Below are 16,664 nucleotides of genomic sequence, written 5' to 3' on the forward strand. Positions count from 1 at the left end.
TTCGAACCTACTATCTCCCGGATGCAAGCTCACAGCCACGCGCCTCTACGCGCACGGCCAACTCGCCCGGTTATATAAATATCATCAGATCAATTAAGCACTGCAAGTATCTTCTTTATGATGATGATTTGCAAATTTATTACCACACTAGAACTAACAATATACAAGCAATATGCAATTTAAAGGTGTACTTGGAGTTAATTGATGGCTATGCAATTAAAAACAACCTAAAATTAAACCCCCATAAAATGCAAGCCATTATCATCGGGACATCAAAGAATCTTCATATTTTAAAACAAAATTGCATTCCTCCCATAACTTTAAATAATACTATTATACCTTTGAATAAATTACTAACCTTGGAGTTATTATAACAGAAACTCTAAATTGGTCAGCGCAAGTTACAAATATCTGTAAAAAGGTGTTAGCACCACTTAAAACTGTTCAGAAATATATTCCCTCGATCACTAAAAATTCAGCTTGTTCATTCATTATTTCCCATTTTCGATTTCTGTGATGTAATTTTTACGGATATAACAAATGAATTAAGCTTGAAACTACAATGCACACAAAATACTTGCCTTAGATAAGCTATGGATTTAGGTTATGGCGCTCTAGTTCTCCGTACTATAAACAGTTATCTTAGCTACGACTAGACGACAGGCTTAAACTACAGTACATTCAACTACTCTTGTGTACCAGGTGCTTTCGGAAGACATGCCTGCTTATCTCTCCAGAAATTTTCATCATCCTGGTTCTTTACATCTCCATGATACTTGCTCAGTGTCCCTCCTAGAAATACCTGTCCACCAAACAACCACATACCAATATAGTTGGTTACGTTATTGGACGTTATAAATTTTCCAGCTAACTCATTCCTGTTGTCAGCGTTTCGCCCCAGTGTGCCAAGTTGGGCTCATCAGTTGGTAAATGGCACACCCACCAAGACGCATGGCTAGTGAATACCGTGGAGGCCACTGCATAGGCTATTTGGAGCCACCGGCAATGCCAATGCACTATGAAAGACTTTCTCATTTTCAAAAATTGATATCTGCCTGGCCATCAACCACAACCACATACCACCGATCATTCACCGTCACTGTCTCGTGATGGTGGAATGCGCTCCCCAAAGACATCAAGGATACTGCATCAAAAATATATTTAAAACCTCTTATCAGCAGTTCGTTGTTAAGTGCTTTTAGCAAGGTACCTGTATGAGTGGAACAAGTGATTGTGTGTGAAAATAATGTTATGAGATTATTGTGCAGTTAAAGAAAATATTGGGTTAGTATGATAACTCAAATTTAGTTCTCGGGTAGTAGTAAATTACATTAAATCTGTAGCTTTCATCGTAACTAGATTGATTAAGCTTTTTTTTTAAATAATGACTTTCTGATTTAACAATGTATATTGACAATTAAATTTAAAATATCAGTATTTACCAATTAGAAGTAAACGTACCGGGCGAGTTGGCCGTGCGGTTAGAGGCGCGCAGCTGTGAGCTTGCATCCGGGAGATAGTGGGTTCGAATCCCACTGTCAGCAGCCCTGAAGATGGTTTTCCATGGTTTCCCATGGTTTCCCATTTTCACACCAGGCAAATGCTGGGGCTGTACCTTAATTAAGGCCATGGCCGCTTCCTTCCAACTCCTAGATCTTTCCTATCCCACGTCGCCATAAGACTTATCTGTGTCGGTGCGATGTAAAGCCACTAGCAAAAAGGAAAAAAGTAGTACAGTAAACATAGTTAGTAGTAATTACAGTATTTAATTTATATCTACTACTGCTAGAATAAAATTAGTTACTTTTATTTAATGTTTTTTATTAAGTTTATTAGTATTTTTATTTTTGTATTTCTTTGAGTTGTTGTATTGAAGTTAGTATTTTTCAAATCTGTATTGTGTAGACACTTCCTTTTATTTTTCTCTTTCTTGTTTGTGTGTATATATTCATACTAATTTTATATGTAGATCTTAGTATTTTAAGTATGTCAGTTTCCATTTTTTTCTAGTTGCTTTACGTCGCACCGACACAGATAGGTCTTATGGCGACGATGGGACAAGTAAGGACTAGGAGTTGTAAGTAAGCGGCCGTGGCCTTAATTAAGGTACAGCCCCAGCATTTGCCTGGTGTGAAAATGGGAAACCACGGAAAACCATTTTCAGGGCTGCCGACAGTGGGGTTCGAACCTGCTATCTTCCGAATACTGGATACTGGCCGCACTTAAGCGACTGCAGCTATCGAGCTTGGTTCCCATAATATTAATAAGCAATAACGTGTGTGGTTAAGTGTAAGAAAGGTCAAGGAGCACTAACTTCAACACAGATAATAAAGGCTTTTATCTATCTATCTAACTCACTCACTCATGTTTTCATTCCATACCCAGAAGAGGTACGGCGGGCCTGTAAAAGAGTGATTGGGCGGGAAGTTTTTTTTATGGTGGTATAGAGAAGGATAAGGAGGAAAAGCAGCTGTGGTCTATAAATGGACATGTGCCGGCATTTGCCTTAGTGCAGAATAATGGAAAACCACGGAAAACCATTCTCACGACAGCAGACAGTGGGGATCACACCCCCGTCCGTCCCCTGAATGCAGAGGTTGCCACCAGTCCTTTGCTCGGTTGGTTGGAATGTAGAGTTTGTAGGTCCATGGACCAGCCGTGGCTATCCTGTCCCTGCACCTGCCTACCAGACACTTCTTTCCTTTTTAGAGTTTGATGTAGGAGCACGAGTTAGATGCCTGTTCTGGAGGAAACATTATCTGTAACGAGGACAGTATGTGGTAGTAAATGAGGTATTAACCTTTTCACTCCCAAGTATCTTTCCTGCTTATGCATACCCCATTCCAGGTTATTTTGGATAATTTCACACTAGCTGAAATAAGCTAATATTTATTTTATATTTACAACTACAGTAGAGTCTCGATTATCCGACCTAAACGGGACCTGGAGTACGTCGGATCACCGAAAATGTCGGATAATACAGAATAACTTTGAAAATGAACTGAAACAAACAGGAAGGCTATACTCTAGTACTAAAACAATGACATGTTTTACGGTACTCTGTTTATTGAATTATCAGTTCAATGGTACAGTACATGCAGTATTGAACGAAAACATTCGAGATGTCTTACGAAAAGAAACTTTTCTATTAAGCTGCCTAATGCCTACCGTTTCTTCCACCAGTCAAGCCACCCAGCACTGGCAGGAAAATTAGGGTCCCCTTCATTAAACTCCTTCTGGAAATACACAGCCTTTTCCTGCAGAATGGGGCCAGATATTGGCAGGTCCTTCTCCCGGTGTTGAGATAACCAAAGAAATAGTGCTTCACTTACTTTTTCGTACTCACATTTTTCATTTTTTCTCTGCTCTGGTAGAGCACCACTTTTAAATTTCTTCCCTCTCTTTTTTTCCAGTCTCCCACTGTAACACATCCAACATCCATAATCTGAAGCCACATTTTGAAGAATTTCCCCTTTGTCCAGTCTCTTTAATGCACTCAACTTGTCTTCCATAGAAACAATCACTTTCTTCCATTTACTCGCTATACTCACAGAGGATATGAAAACTACAACATCCGCAACCAACCAATACTACAATGAACAATGACTGAAGACTCACTGCACCTATCCTTGAGAAAAAAATTGTCCTACCGCCAGCGGTCAGGCCAGTGCTTGTCCCATGGTCGCACCCTCCACAGCGGGTGTGCCTGAATTTAGTCTCCACCAAAAGTTCAAATTAAGTCTACCAGTGTCGGATAACACGGAATGTCGGATAAGCGAAGGTCGGATGAGCGAGACTCTACTGTATTTACAAAGTTTTATGACCAAAAATGAAATTAAAACATTATCAACCGAGCTCGATAGCTGCAGTCGCTTAAGTGCGGCCAGTATCCAGTATTCGGGAGATAGTAGGTTCGAATCCCATTGTCGGCAGCCCTGAAAATGGTTTTCCATGGTTTCCCATTTTCACGCCAGGCAAATGCTGGGGCTGTACCTTAATTAAGGCCACGGCCGCTTCCTTCCCACTCCTAGCCCTTTCCTGTCCCATCGTCGCCATAACACCTATCTGTGTCGGTGCGACGTAAAGCAACTAGCAAAAAAAAAAAAACCATTATCCATTCACATTTTCATCGAAACTTCACTATTGTGTGGTAAATTTCCATGCAGGGGTGTACACAAAGTGAAGCACTACACTTGACACATTCATATCTAGTTTCCTTCCTCTTATGGCTTGTCTTATTTGTCCTGGAACACACTACACATTCTCTGGTAGGCCCTTTCTTGCTCGCTGTAGCTGGTGTAGGAGACAGGAAGCGTCTTTCCACAAGTCTCATTGGTGGTGGACAGGTTGATGGACGGCCTCCTTTCCTGGTAGTTTCTTGATGGCTGCCAAACTGCTCCAGCATTTGGCGAATGAGGTTCAGTCTGAACTCCTTCAGGGACATGTTTGATCCTGTTAGTATCTTCATTATTATGCAGGCATTCCTAACAATGTCCAGAATATGAAAGAAAAGTTCTTTTGTACCATTTGATACACTTTCTTCCCGACTCGATGAAGCTGAGCTGCATATCAGCAGAATCCACTGGTCCCATGTTTTCATTGTAATCCACTATCAATTTGGGTTTTAGGGTCTGCTTATCACACTTTGTCACGGTCACCATTTCACTGTCATGCATTGTTGAAAGTGTATACACTTCTCTCTTGTCACACCAGCGAATAAATAACAATTTATCAACTTCTATCTCTCCTTTCTTGAGTTTCTTCTCAACTGGTCCTGGTAAGCCTTGTCTATTTCTTCTCACAGTTCCGCATACATTTGTACCTTTCTTGTGGAGTTTCTCACAAAGAAATGGAGACATATATCAATTATCAATGAAAAGCTTATGCCCCATGTCAAAATATGGCCTCATCAATGTCAAAACAACCCTTCCTGATATTCCAGCCTCTTTCAATTCCTCAAAGTCAATTTCTGTACCTTTACCAACATATATGATAAAATCCAGAATGTAACTAGTTCCACAGTCAGCTAACACAAAGAGTTTCAAACCAAACCTTGACCTTTTTGATGGTATGTACTGGAGGAATGACACACGGCCCTTGGAAAGCACTAAAGTTTCATCAATGGCAAGGTTTTCAAATGGCATTATCACTTTATTTGGATCCATCAGAGCTGTTATTACTGGTCTAATTTTATGTAGCCTATCTCCAGGTGTCATTGTACTGTTGTTATTGAAATGTAGCATTCTTAGAATCATCTGATATCTGTTGCAACACATGACGTTTCCAAATATTGGAGTATTTATGAGACGATCTAGGCTCCAGTACTCTGCAACACTGGGCTTCCTTACATGACCCATTCGCCATAAGACCTATCTGTGTCGGTGCGACGTAAAGCCCCTAGCAAAAAAAAAAAAAAAAAATACATGACCCATCAACATGGTTAGAGAAAAAATACAATCAATTCAGCCTCATCTACATCATGCCATGCATTCATTTGCTGTTGTGGGACATTAGGAGTTGCTTGCACCTCGCAAAAATTTATATTTGACTCTTTTGATATGTGGGAAAACAAATCCTTTGTGAATAACGTAATGAATATTTCGTATTCGGTAGAATGTTCGTTGAGGTTAAGGTCGTCCCTAATGCCAGACTGGGTTGGGTCAAAATCATGTTTTATTGGTGTAAAATTAGCATCATTTATCCAGGTTCTACGAGAAACTGTATGTGGTGGCACTAACCTCGGTCGTTTCCGTACCATGCGATCAGGTTGGATTTCTAATTCCTCCTCCCCACCTTCAGATAAATCACTCCTACTATCACTTTCCACAGAATCATTCACTAATATATCATCTTCACTATCCTCGTAATAGACTCGTCTTCATTACCTAAAACATCTAAAATATCACTTTCCGTCAAACTTTGTTTACTAGTGCTTGTGGATGCAACCATGTTGGGTGACTCAAGACAGCTGTCAAAGAAGGGTCGAGACTAAATATACGGCGCTTACGATGTATCGAGATAGCTGTGTTCTTCTCTGAGCATTGTCAGATGATGCCATCTCACGTTCAGCGACAGAACTGGAACAGGAGAACAATAAAACTTTGATTTTGTTCTCCTTTAACTGACTTTCAGTACGGAAAAATGAGGATAGTATCCTGCAAAGAACTAGAACATACGACTAAATTGGGCACTGGGAGAGAGCGGGGCATTTGAAATAAGAGTTAACTTGTGGTTGGGACAGCGGAAGATACTCGAATGTCCAAGTTAACTCGGGCATGGAAGTGAAAAGGTTAATCTCTTCCCAAGCCACTTTTCATTATTTGTAAAGTCCATGTCATTGTTATGTTTTCTGGCCAGATTCGGTAGAAAACTGTCCTCCCCATGAGCATGGATGATGATTGTGTTTCTTTTCAAAACAGGTTTAAACGGGTCCTGTAGTGAATTGTCACTCCATCCGTATGGTGCTATATGAGGAGTGTGAATGTAAGTCTCGTCCATATAGACAATCAGATGACATATATTCCTGTACTTTCGGATTCTACTTAAGAAGCAATTTGTTTGATATTGCATTGTTCTTGGAGTCCACTGGTTATTCCTTGTCTTTTTCCACATGAATCCTAAAATGCCAAGAATTTCTTGGAGTGTGTTTACACTTCCTTTGATATTCATTACTCTGTAATGTTGCATGAATTTTCTTTAAAGTGGGTATTCTTTTTTATCTCTAATATAGAAATTCAAATGATGCAGTGAATGACTTGTTGATTAAAATTAATTTTTATGAACAAATGCTGATAACCATTAGAAAACATGCTTTAGAGTGGTGCAGTCGACATTCTTCACTTCAACGCCACACATTAACAACGCTCTCAACTGGATGCGCATCAGATGCTCTGTACACATCGGCAACAGCACTGCCTGACTGCTCTCGTATCCTATTTGCACATACCCGATTTCCTGCGATTGTCTGGAATACGTTGCCACTTCTTTATTTACAGCCCTCGTAATTGAGTTCCTAAAAACAGAATTCCGAACTTTAACACCGAAGAGTAAAATATTATTTGAGATATAGTCATTGCAGATGAGGGCCAAATAGGGCCATAAAAGTCAGTGTGGGGAGCATAGGAGACGAAGTATAATTTTAAGGCATTAATAACATTAATTTCAAATAAACTGTAAAGAATGCCTAGGCTACAGATAGCTAGAGATTTTACTGACTCGATATGAACAGAGATCAGTTTACTATCAATTAAAACCCCTAAGTTTCTTACCTGAGAAGCCAATTCATTCCCTGCTTTAGCAGTGAATATATTGTAACAACCTTCTTAACATTGCAATATAGATTCCATTCCTCGAACCAGTCACGACACAAATTTAGTGCTGTTTGTAATTCATCATCATTGGGCATAGGCACTTGCCTTAGGATCTTCAGGTCATCAGTGTACAGGAGGAGAGAACATAAGAATGTTTTCAGCACAGAGTTATGTCTTCTATATAGAGAACATTTTTTTTTGCTAGGGGCTTTACGTCGCACCGACTCAGATAGGTCTTATGGCGACGATGGAATAGGAAAGGCCTAGGAGTTGGAAGGAAGCGGCCGTGGCCTTAATTAAGGTACAGCCCCAGCATTTGCCTGGTGTGAAAATGGGAAACCACGGAAAACCATCTTCAGGGCTGCCGATAGTGGGATTCGAACCTACTATCTCCCGGATGCAAGCTCACAGCCGCGCGCCTCTACGCGCACGGCCAACTCGCCCGGTATATAGAGAACAAAGAGCACGGGTCCAAGGATACTGCCCTGTGATAAACCTGATAACACATAATTGTGAAATCTGTTGCTTAAGTAGCTCAAAGAGACCAGGCACATTATTGCAGAAGACCATTGGACCATCTAACTAAAATCATTTTTGTAATGCCTTTGTTTGTTTTCTGTAATGGCAGATGCTGACATTGTCAACAACATTTCTCCTTAAGCTTGGAAGCTAGAAGTTGCACTTCATCTTTTGGCATTGAAAGATTTCTAGTGAGATTGTTCAAATCACGTTGGGTAAATTGCTGTGGCTCAGAACTAGACACCTCTGGGCTGTATTCAGAATCAGAAGGACATTCTAATTTTCAACTACCAATACCCATGTGACATTCCATTTCCTTGGAAATTTCTGTTTCATTTTCTGGAGGTTTCAGAATTAGTAAGCTGTCCTCATGCGGGACTTGCCTCTTGCAGATTCCATCTTTGGGTATGTAATTTTGTGTTTTTTTATTTTTATGAGAAACCCTTAATATGTACACAACAAAAATAACAATTGGTGTAGTTTTTCAGGTCCCTCCATATCACTGGGATGGCAAATGGTGTTGACATTTTCTTGTTTTCCACCCAGTCCCCTAAGCCCATTGAACAAGGTCTACCTACATGTGATCACAAAGAGAATCACCAAATAAGGTACAGTTTCTGAAGTGATTGTACGTCTTAGTGATTTTCGAATGAAGGAACCTCATGTAGCAGAAGTTGTTAGGATTAATTTAGATATTTTCAGGGTGTAATAAATGATTTAATCTTCAACAGAATAAACCCTATTAGTACCGATACCTATTTCCTTTGAGTTTATCCAAATAAATTACTTCGTTTAAAATATGTAGGCATATGCTCAAATTAAGCAAGGAGTATAGAAAAACCTGCATTGCCTGGTGTAAGATACAGAGCCACTCACCTAATTCATTTGATGTAAATTACACAGTACCACAAAATCTTTATATCACTATACCATGATTCACTATTACTGACAAGACGAATGTGTTATATTCATTAGACAAACTGTGGCTGAGGAAGATGATTCCATGTGGATGATTATCTGTGATAGAAAGTTGTGTGACAACAGAAGAGACCCCCACCCATGGCACTACAGCCCTGAAGGGCCTTGGCCTACCAAGTGACCGCTGCTCAGCTCGAAGGCCTGCAGATTATGTCGTGTGGTCAGCAAGACGAATCCTCTCGGCCGTTTTTCTTGACTTTCTAGACAGGGGCCGCTATCTCACCGTCAGATAGCTCCTCAATTGCAATCACGTAGGCTGAGTGGACCTTGAACCAGCCCTCATATCCAGGTAAAAATCCTTGACCTGGCCGGGAATCGAATCTGGGGCCTCCGGATAAGAGGCAGGCATGTTACCCATACACCATGGGGCTGGCATAACAGAAGAGAAGCTAAGAAAGAAATGACAAGTGCATTGTGGGGAAGTCTTGCAGTCAGCCGCATGAAAATAAACAGACCAGAAATGATGAAAGAATAGAAAAAAATACAAGTGTGGACAAGAATGAAACCAGATCTGAAATCAGCACGTCAGTCTCCACCTTGCAGTCCATTTACCTCTTTCGGCAAAAATTCCTTCTCTACCAGTATAATTACAGTGTTCATAACAAAATAAAAATCTTATCATAATGTTCATTTAATACCCAATTCGACCTTTTTGAAAACTGTATTTTCATAAACATTGTGCTTATTTATCCTTGTCTGAAGAAATAAGCACTGGAACTCCATAGTATCACTTAAGATGATGATAAATGTGAACGCCATTTAGCCGTGTGCTTCTGGGGAGATGTTCAGCAAGAGGACGTTGCACAGATCATATTGCTTTCCCAGATATTGTCACTCTGCAGAAATACACTCTAGCATATCTTCTACGGTCATTCACTACCTCTCTGTTCACACGTGCGAAGTAGCCGGGACAACCATTATGCTGGAACCACATTTAGAGGCGGTATTCCAGTTCCACGTCCTCTAAGGCTTGGTAGTATGCCTCAGAGAAACAATGCGTATTGTGCTCTGTTCAGCATTCCCTGATGGTCAGCCAGACATCGCCATTAACCCATTGAGCCCTGCATATTTGTTGGATTGAAACTGCAGTGGCGCTGGGATTATTTTGGAGGAAATATAGTGTCGCTTCATATCATGAGAAATTTCTTAGTTACAAGACCATTAAAGATTTAAATATACATGAACACAAAAGGCTTCCATACCACAAACTGCGGAACAAGGAATACAGTAAAACACTTTATTTTATTAGCATCACGGGACCGTAGGCCTACTCAGTCCGCCTGCTGAGCTGTAACCCAGTTTTCTCTTTGCACTTTCTCTTCGATTTCCACATCTATTTGTTATTCAGGAGCATTGCTCACACTAGTACTAATATTACTACTAATTTCACTGAAAAAATTACATTCCTAATCATCATTACTTCCTAAAAGGGGTTATATCTGTAAATATCTATACTGGCAGCCATCTTGTTTACAAGCAAATCTCAAAGGTAGAGATAGCCCACTTCAAACTAATATTACCAAGCACACTATCGATATATATTACCAAAGAGCATATAACATTGCAAAGAAAGAGTCCCTACACAAATCACAAATGCAAGTCACTCTGCCATCTCTTGAGGAAAAGTAGAATTACGTAGTAAAATGAGACAACGGAACAGTTCTGTGGTCTGGCGTTTGGTCCACCGAGACGAAGCACGGAACGGTTCTGTGGCTCGGGCCCAATGAGTTGAAGGATTTTTACGGACTAGTGCATGTTCTGTAAATTCAAGTTTCCATGATTCGTGAACATAGCTTCATTCATAAATAAAATAGTCCTAAGGAGTTAATTATATTGCCGTGTAACTGCTGAAGCGCAAAGCAACAAAATATAATGCAAGCGTCAGAATCCTTCCCATGCAGCTCTTGATTTAGTGACAAATGGATGGATGAAATTTATGACGGCGTAAACTGCAGCCAACTCTAGCAGAACTTATTCCTGAACCATGTGCAGTCTGTTGTATTCTGACACACCGAACAAGTGGCTGCACGGTTTGAGTCATGTAGCTAGGTGGTGGTGGTGATTGTTTTAAGAGGAAGTACAATTAGGCAACCATCCTCAGCTTGTATTCGGATAATAGTTCGATTGGTTTCCCATTTTCACATCAGGCTGTAATTTAATTAAGGCCACAGTCTCTTCCTTTCCACAGCCTTTTCCTATCCCATTGTTGCCATAAGACCTATCTTACAAGTTAAAACTCTCATATTTGTTCCGTATTGAAGTTGACCATATATCATGAATATTACAAGAATATTTAATAAGACTACCTAATCAATACATACCAAGAATCTTATGGTTAAACTTTTACATAATATTATAGTCTTATTAGGTTCATGTTTCACCATCTATTAGGGGCACCATCAGCGTTAAGTCAACCTGAAAGTCATTGGTCCTGGACCTTAACAATCCTTGTAATATATAAAGTTTACAGTTCAAAACCTTTTTAACAATGTGACATCTTAAAAATAACGCACTAGAAAACATCTAAAATATATGGACAGAACAAATGATGGTTGATGGAGGAAACTAGTGATAAAATACACTTTTTTTTTTTAAATTAAAATTTAGAACATGATCAGTCCTGACTTATGTGGAGTGTAGAATGTCTAAAAGCAAAATGGATCTTTTTCAATTTATGCTACCATTATAACATTAAAAGATGTGGGTCCAATGACACCACCTTCTAGGGGAACTTTCGTAGTTTAAAACCTGAGTACAACATTAACTTGTGTGTGATGCGACCTATGCAACATCAACTTTAAGACAAGAGGCATAAGTCAGACTGTGCTGTGCAAATAGATAAGAAGTATTCATTGTAACGTTAGAATAATTATGTTTTGATAATTGTTATAGGAAAATCTTGCTTCCTGCCATATGTGTTGATACTGAACTAATAATATCTCGAAAATCTCAACTGGAACTGTTGTTTAATAGTGAAGCAGTTCTTATTACAGTCTTGCAAGGATAGTTGGTCCAGTTGTTGTGTGTTGGTTCTTAGCCTTAGTTGTGACCGAAAAATTATTTGTTCATATCGTGTTGGACATGTCTAACTGTTCTGGTATTGCCTGCTTGACTGACACTTCTACTCCTGGTGTTGTACCGGTGCGGAAGTGGCGGTGAGGAATGTGGAGGGGAAGAGAGTAGGCGGAGCTTTGATCGCAGGTGCTGTTGTCTGAGGGGAGTTACTAGGAGTGGCTTGGGAAGACGTAGTGTTTAGCACGGTGAAGGGAGCTGTTAAGTATGAAGAATTAAAAATACACTAGAGTTCCGTTAATCCGAACTGAAATGTTCAATTTAAAAGAAAATCCTTATTGAAATGAAAAAACATACTATAGAGTGAAGATTTACTTGCATTTTATTAGTCATATTTTACTAGAATAACTTAATGTAAACATAATTACACATCATAAACCATCAATCACTGGTCGTTTATCTTTACAAAGTCTGTTAGTTACTTTTGCCGTAGTGATTGGAACCTACTCTAAGATGCAGTGTTAAAGCAGCGTCTCATAAACATCACATCAGTGGGCGTAGCAGCAGAGTGTTGCTCGATGTAGCAAACAGCAAGTTCTAAGGCGACCGCGGCATCTGAATGTAACACTAGTTGTTCATTGTGGTCTTCTTCGTCGTCACTCTGTTCCTCATCAACTCCAGATTCTTTTTCCACCATAGCTACAATTCCTTAGTCTGTTTGTAACCGATGACAGTCAGCTTCCATCCACTCGCTAATGTCATTTTCATTGTCGTTTTCTCCTCTGCAGGTTCTTAACTACCCTACTGTAATTTTATACAATATTTGATCAATGTAACTGCTAAGAATGGGCATTTCAAATTACAGTGTGTACTGAACTGTATTGTAGAAACTATTTTTCTCAGACGGTTGAGGCGCTGGCCTTCTGGCCCCAACTTGGCAGGTTCGATTGTGGCTCCGTCCGGTGGTATTTGAAGGTGCTCAAATACATCAGCCTCGTGTAAGTAGATTTACTGGCATGTAAAAGAACTCCCGCGGGAGAAAATACCGGCACCTAGGTATCTCCGGAAACTGTAAAAGTAGTTAGTTGGACGTAAAAATAATAACATAATTATTAGAAAATATTTTCCGGTTAATCTGAACAGACTCCGGTCCCAATTAGTTCAAATTAACAAGGCTGTACTGTTTAGGGATATTAATCTGTTTTGAACTCACAATGCATAATAATTTAGGTGTTAATTCATATAAAGTATTTTTAACTTCAGTAACATCATTAAGATTTTGCTTTTTTATTATAGGCCTGGTCTAAAAAGATGTATAATTTTTCTAGTTCATTCATAAGTTTTCCTTTACCTATTCCTCTAATAATAGTAAGGTCTTTCTCTATGGTTGTGAAATGATGTCCTACTTCCTTCATATGCGAGCTCATCACCGAGTATTTATTATGCTTATTGGCATTGTAATGTTGCATATATCTCGTATAGAAGCTCTGACCTGTGTGTCCAATGTAAGAATATTCACACTGTGTACATGTTAACCTGTAAATCCCAGACCCTGAATAACAGCTGCTATTATGATTGACCTTATTATGATTAAAGAATATGTTTTGATTAGTATTCACTGTCCTGAAAGCTGCATTAATGTTGTGTTTCTTAAGGTATTTGCAATCTGATGAATGGCTGGATTATTATGTGTAAACGTGGCGAACTTAGTTTTTTTTAAGGTTTAGCTGGAACGAGATTAGTGGACAATTTAAGCTTGACTTTTTTGATTAAACGATTAACCATATCATTTTTAAACCCATTAAGTTTAGCCAGATTCCTTATATAACTGAGTTCAGATTTCAGTTTGTTGGCAGAAAGAGGAATTTTTAAAGCTCTGTATATTAAACTATAGAATGATGCCTGTTTATGAGTATTAGTGATGGGACATTAGATTCATTTTACTGAATCGATTCATTTGATTCCGTTCATGTTACTGAATCGATACAGTGATCCGATTCACGGCATATTAGAGTCACCGCTCCTACTGCATCTGTGTAGTATATAATTGTAAGGCAGCAGCAACAGCATTCATTGTTCGCTGCTGCCATCTGGTCTTCATACCATGAACTTCTTTCTTAGCAAAAAATGCTTGTCACTCTAATACAACGAAGGTTTATGGCGATGCAGGATGGGAAAGGTCCTGGATTAGGAAGGTGGCAGCTATGGCCTTAATTAAGGTACAGTCCCAGGATTTTCTGATGTAAAATGGGGAAACTACGGAAAACCATCTTAACGGCTGCCGACGGTGGGATTCAAACCCACCATCTCCCGAATGCAAGCGCATAACTGCGCGATACTAACCACACGTCCAACTTACTAAGTCATTTTTGAAAATATGTACTGTATTTTTCTATCAGCAGAGGATTTTTTTTAAATGATCATATTTTGTATAGGCTACCTGAGATGTACAGTAGCCCACTGGTTTTCTGATTCAACATACTGTTGGTTAAGTTATTGCGTCATTCGGCTCACTTACTGTCCACATATTATTGAAGTCTTGTGCAATGATGTGACATACGAACTGAGACAATACTGAGCCGTTCTTCCCAGTATAAAACAGGTACTTTTGAGTGGTCATGAGCATGACTCATAGTCATAGGGCAGGCTAGAGTCGAGTTTAATTAATTGTCAAATGTCAACTAAGTTATAATACTAAGATTCATTAAACTAATAAATAGTATAACCTAATAGCCTACCTACTTACTAGCTACTTTAGAATTATGTTTTGACTACCTTTTTAACACTGAAAATAAATCCATCTATTATTTAAACCTCCCTGTAAGAAGAGGACAGTGAATGCAAGTGGGTATTATTTTCAAATGAGCTGAGCTCGGGAGTCCATTTAGCGTACGATTCTTTCAATGCACCATGGCTCTGGATGCATTTCCTCAGAGGAAGCCCGGCTCTCCGCCAGTGTCCACTGTCCAGTGTGCCGATAAGGAGCCATGTGTATCTTGTGTCTCGCTGAGCCGTGCTCGTTCACGATTCTTTCGGTGTGCCATAGCTTCACTGCAGCGAAAGCTCGGCTCTCCACCACCCGCCAGTGTCCAGTGAGCCGATAAGGAGCCGTGTGTATCTTGTGTCTCACTGAGCCGCGCTTGTTCACGATTCTTTCGATGTGCCATGATTCACTGTCTCGCTGCAGCAGAAGCTCGGCTCCCCGTCAACGTCCAGTGAGTGCGCCACTCAGCACTGTCCGCTGGGAGTAAGCTGAATCGTGTGCCGTGAGCTTACCGTTCCTGTGAATCGATTCATTCGGACACTTGAATGAATCGATACACTGCTTTGAATCATGCATTCTTTAGCCAACACTAATGAGTACTGGGGTGTAAAGAGGAATTTTTAATGGTTAAAGGAGAATGTGTAGGTTTTCTGAAAATTCGAAACTCAAAAGTACTATTAACGCGTGTAGCAGTTATGTCAAGAAAATTCAAGGATTCCTTGATCTCATCCTTCTTAGTGAACTTTACATTGGGATCAATTTTGTTTAAAGAATCCAGGATCTCGTTACTATGAGTGATGTTTTTGTCAATAACTACAAAAGTATCATCCACGCATTGAAGCCATAATAATATACCTTTTATTTATGATATGATTTTCGTGTGCTCCATTGAATCCATATAAATGTTGGCTAGGATTCCAGATAATGGATCCCCCATAGCTAAGGCAATTTGCTGGTAAAACTTTCCATTAAAAGAGAAATAGTTGTTATTTAATACAAAATTTAGAATCTTCATAAACTCTTCAATTTCTAGCCTACTAAGGTCACTATGTTTTATGAGATTATCATTAATGATTTTGACAGTTTCTGTGGTTGGTATACTTGGATACATGTTTATGATATCGTAGGAGCACATTATATGGTTGGGTTGTAAATTAAATTTGTTTAATGTTTCACAAAAATTGAGTTCTTTAGGGGTTGTTTGTTATTGAAAACATAATGATTTTTAAAAAAACATGGATGAATTTTGAAATTTTATAGGTTGGGCTGTTTCTACAGTTGATGATCGGGCGTATTGGTGTGTCTTTCTTGTGGATGTTAGGCAGAGCTCTGGCAGTCAGGATACTTGGGTTCATATTATAAAGTTTCTGTTGTTCTTGTTCATTAAAAAGAAAGGTTAGAACTCATGATTAAAGTTTCTAGATTCCGTTGAATTCTTACGATTGGATCTTTGTTAATTATTGTGCATATCTTGTCTTTGAAGAATTCTTCTGGTTTTTTTTTTTTTTTTTTTCCGGATGTAAGTGTTCTTATCTAATAAAACTATGGACCCTCTTTTATCTGCTTTTGTAACTACCGTATAATGTTATGATCTTCTATTTTGGTTTTTGCATTCTTGATTAAATTTGTGTGAATGGGATCAAAATTTGTCTGAAGTTATTTAGCTACCCCCTTTTCAGAGAACTGAATACTCGTTAAGTTAATTAATTTGTATGTCTATATTCTGTTTGGAAAACTGTGTTTGAGATTCTTTTAGTTGAGTTAGTTTTTTGGCCAGCATCGCTTGCTTCCTATCCAGTAAATACATTAATTTATAGTCCACATGTAATTGAAAAGCTTTCCATTCCAACGGGGCTAAAGCTTGAGCTACTATTATATGTACTTTATAAAGTTGAAAGTTTAATTGTGCCTTCTTTTTATGTAACATTTTAATTTCTTCACTGCCACTTCCACACCAGTACAACATCAGGAGTAGAAGTGTCAGTCAAGCAGGCAATACCAGAACAGTTAGACGCGTCCAACACGATATCAACAAATAATTTTTCGGTCATATCTAAGGCTAACCAACACACAACAACTGG

The 16,664-nt window shown here is 39.1% G+C and overlaps 1 protein-coding gene and 1 long non-coding RNA gene across 2 annotated transcripts in view; one reads left to right on the plus strand and one right to left on the minus strand.

The window, feature by feature from the left end:
• Positions 1–7,424, minus strand: part of LOC136864714 (uncharacterized) — a 69,070-nt gene extending 61,646 nt beyond the window's left edge. Inside the window, exons 1-2 of the long non-coding RNA XR_010859363.2 lie at positions 7,269–7,424; positions 6,947–7,012 (exon numbers count right to left, since the gene is read on the minus strand). This is a non-coding gene — a long non-coding RNA (uncharacterized lncRNA). The remainder of the gene's footprint in view (positions 1–6,946; positions 7,013–7,268) is intronic.
• The window catches only part of LOC136864712 (peroxisomal acyl-coenzyme A oxidase 3), a 297,560-nt gene that overhangs the window by 256,951 nt on the left and 23,945 nt on the right, over positions 1–16,664 (plus strand). The gene's annotated exons all lie outside the window — the stretch shown is intronic.

This window comes from Anabrus simplex, chromosome 2 (genome assembly GCF_040414725.1).
Source record: "Anabrus simplex isolate iqAnaSimp1 chromosome 2, ASM4041472v1, whole genome shotgun sequence".
Lineage (NCBI taxonomy): Eukaryota > Metazoa > Arthropoda > Insecta > Orthoptera > Tettigoniidae > Anabrus > Anabrus simplex.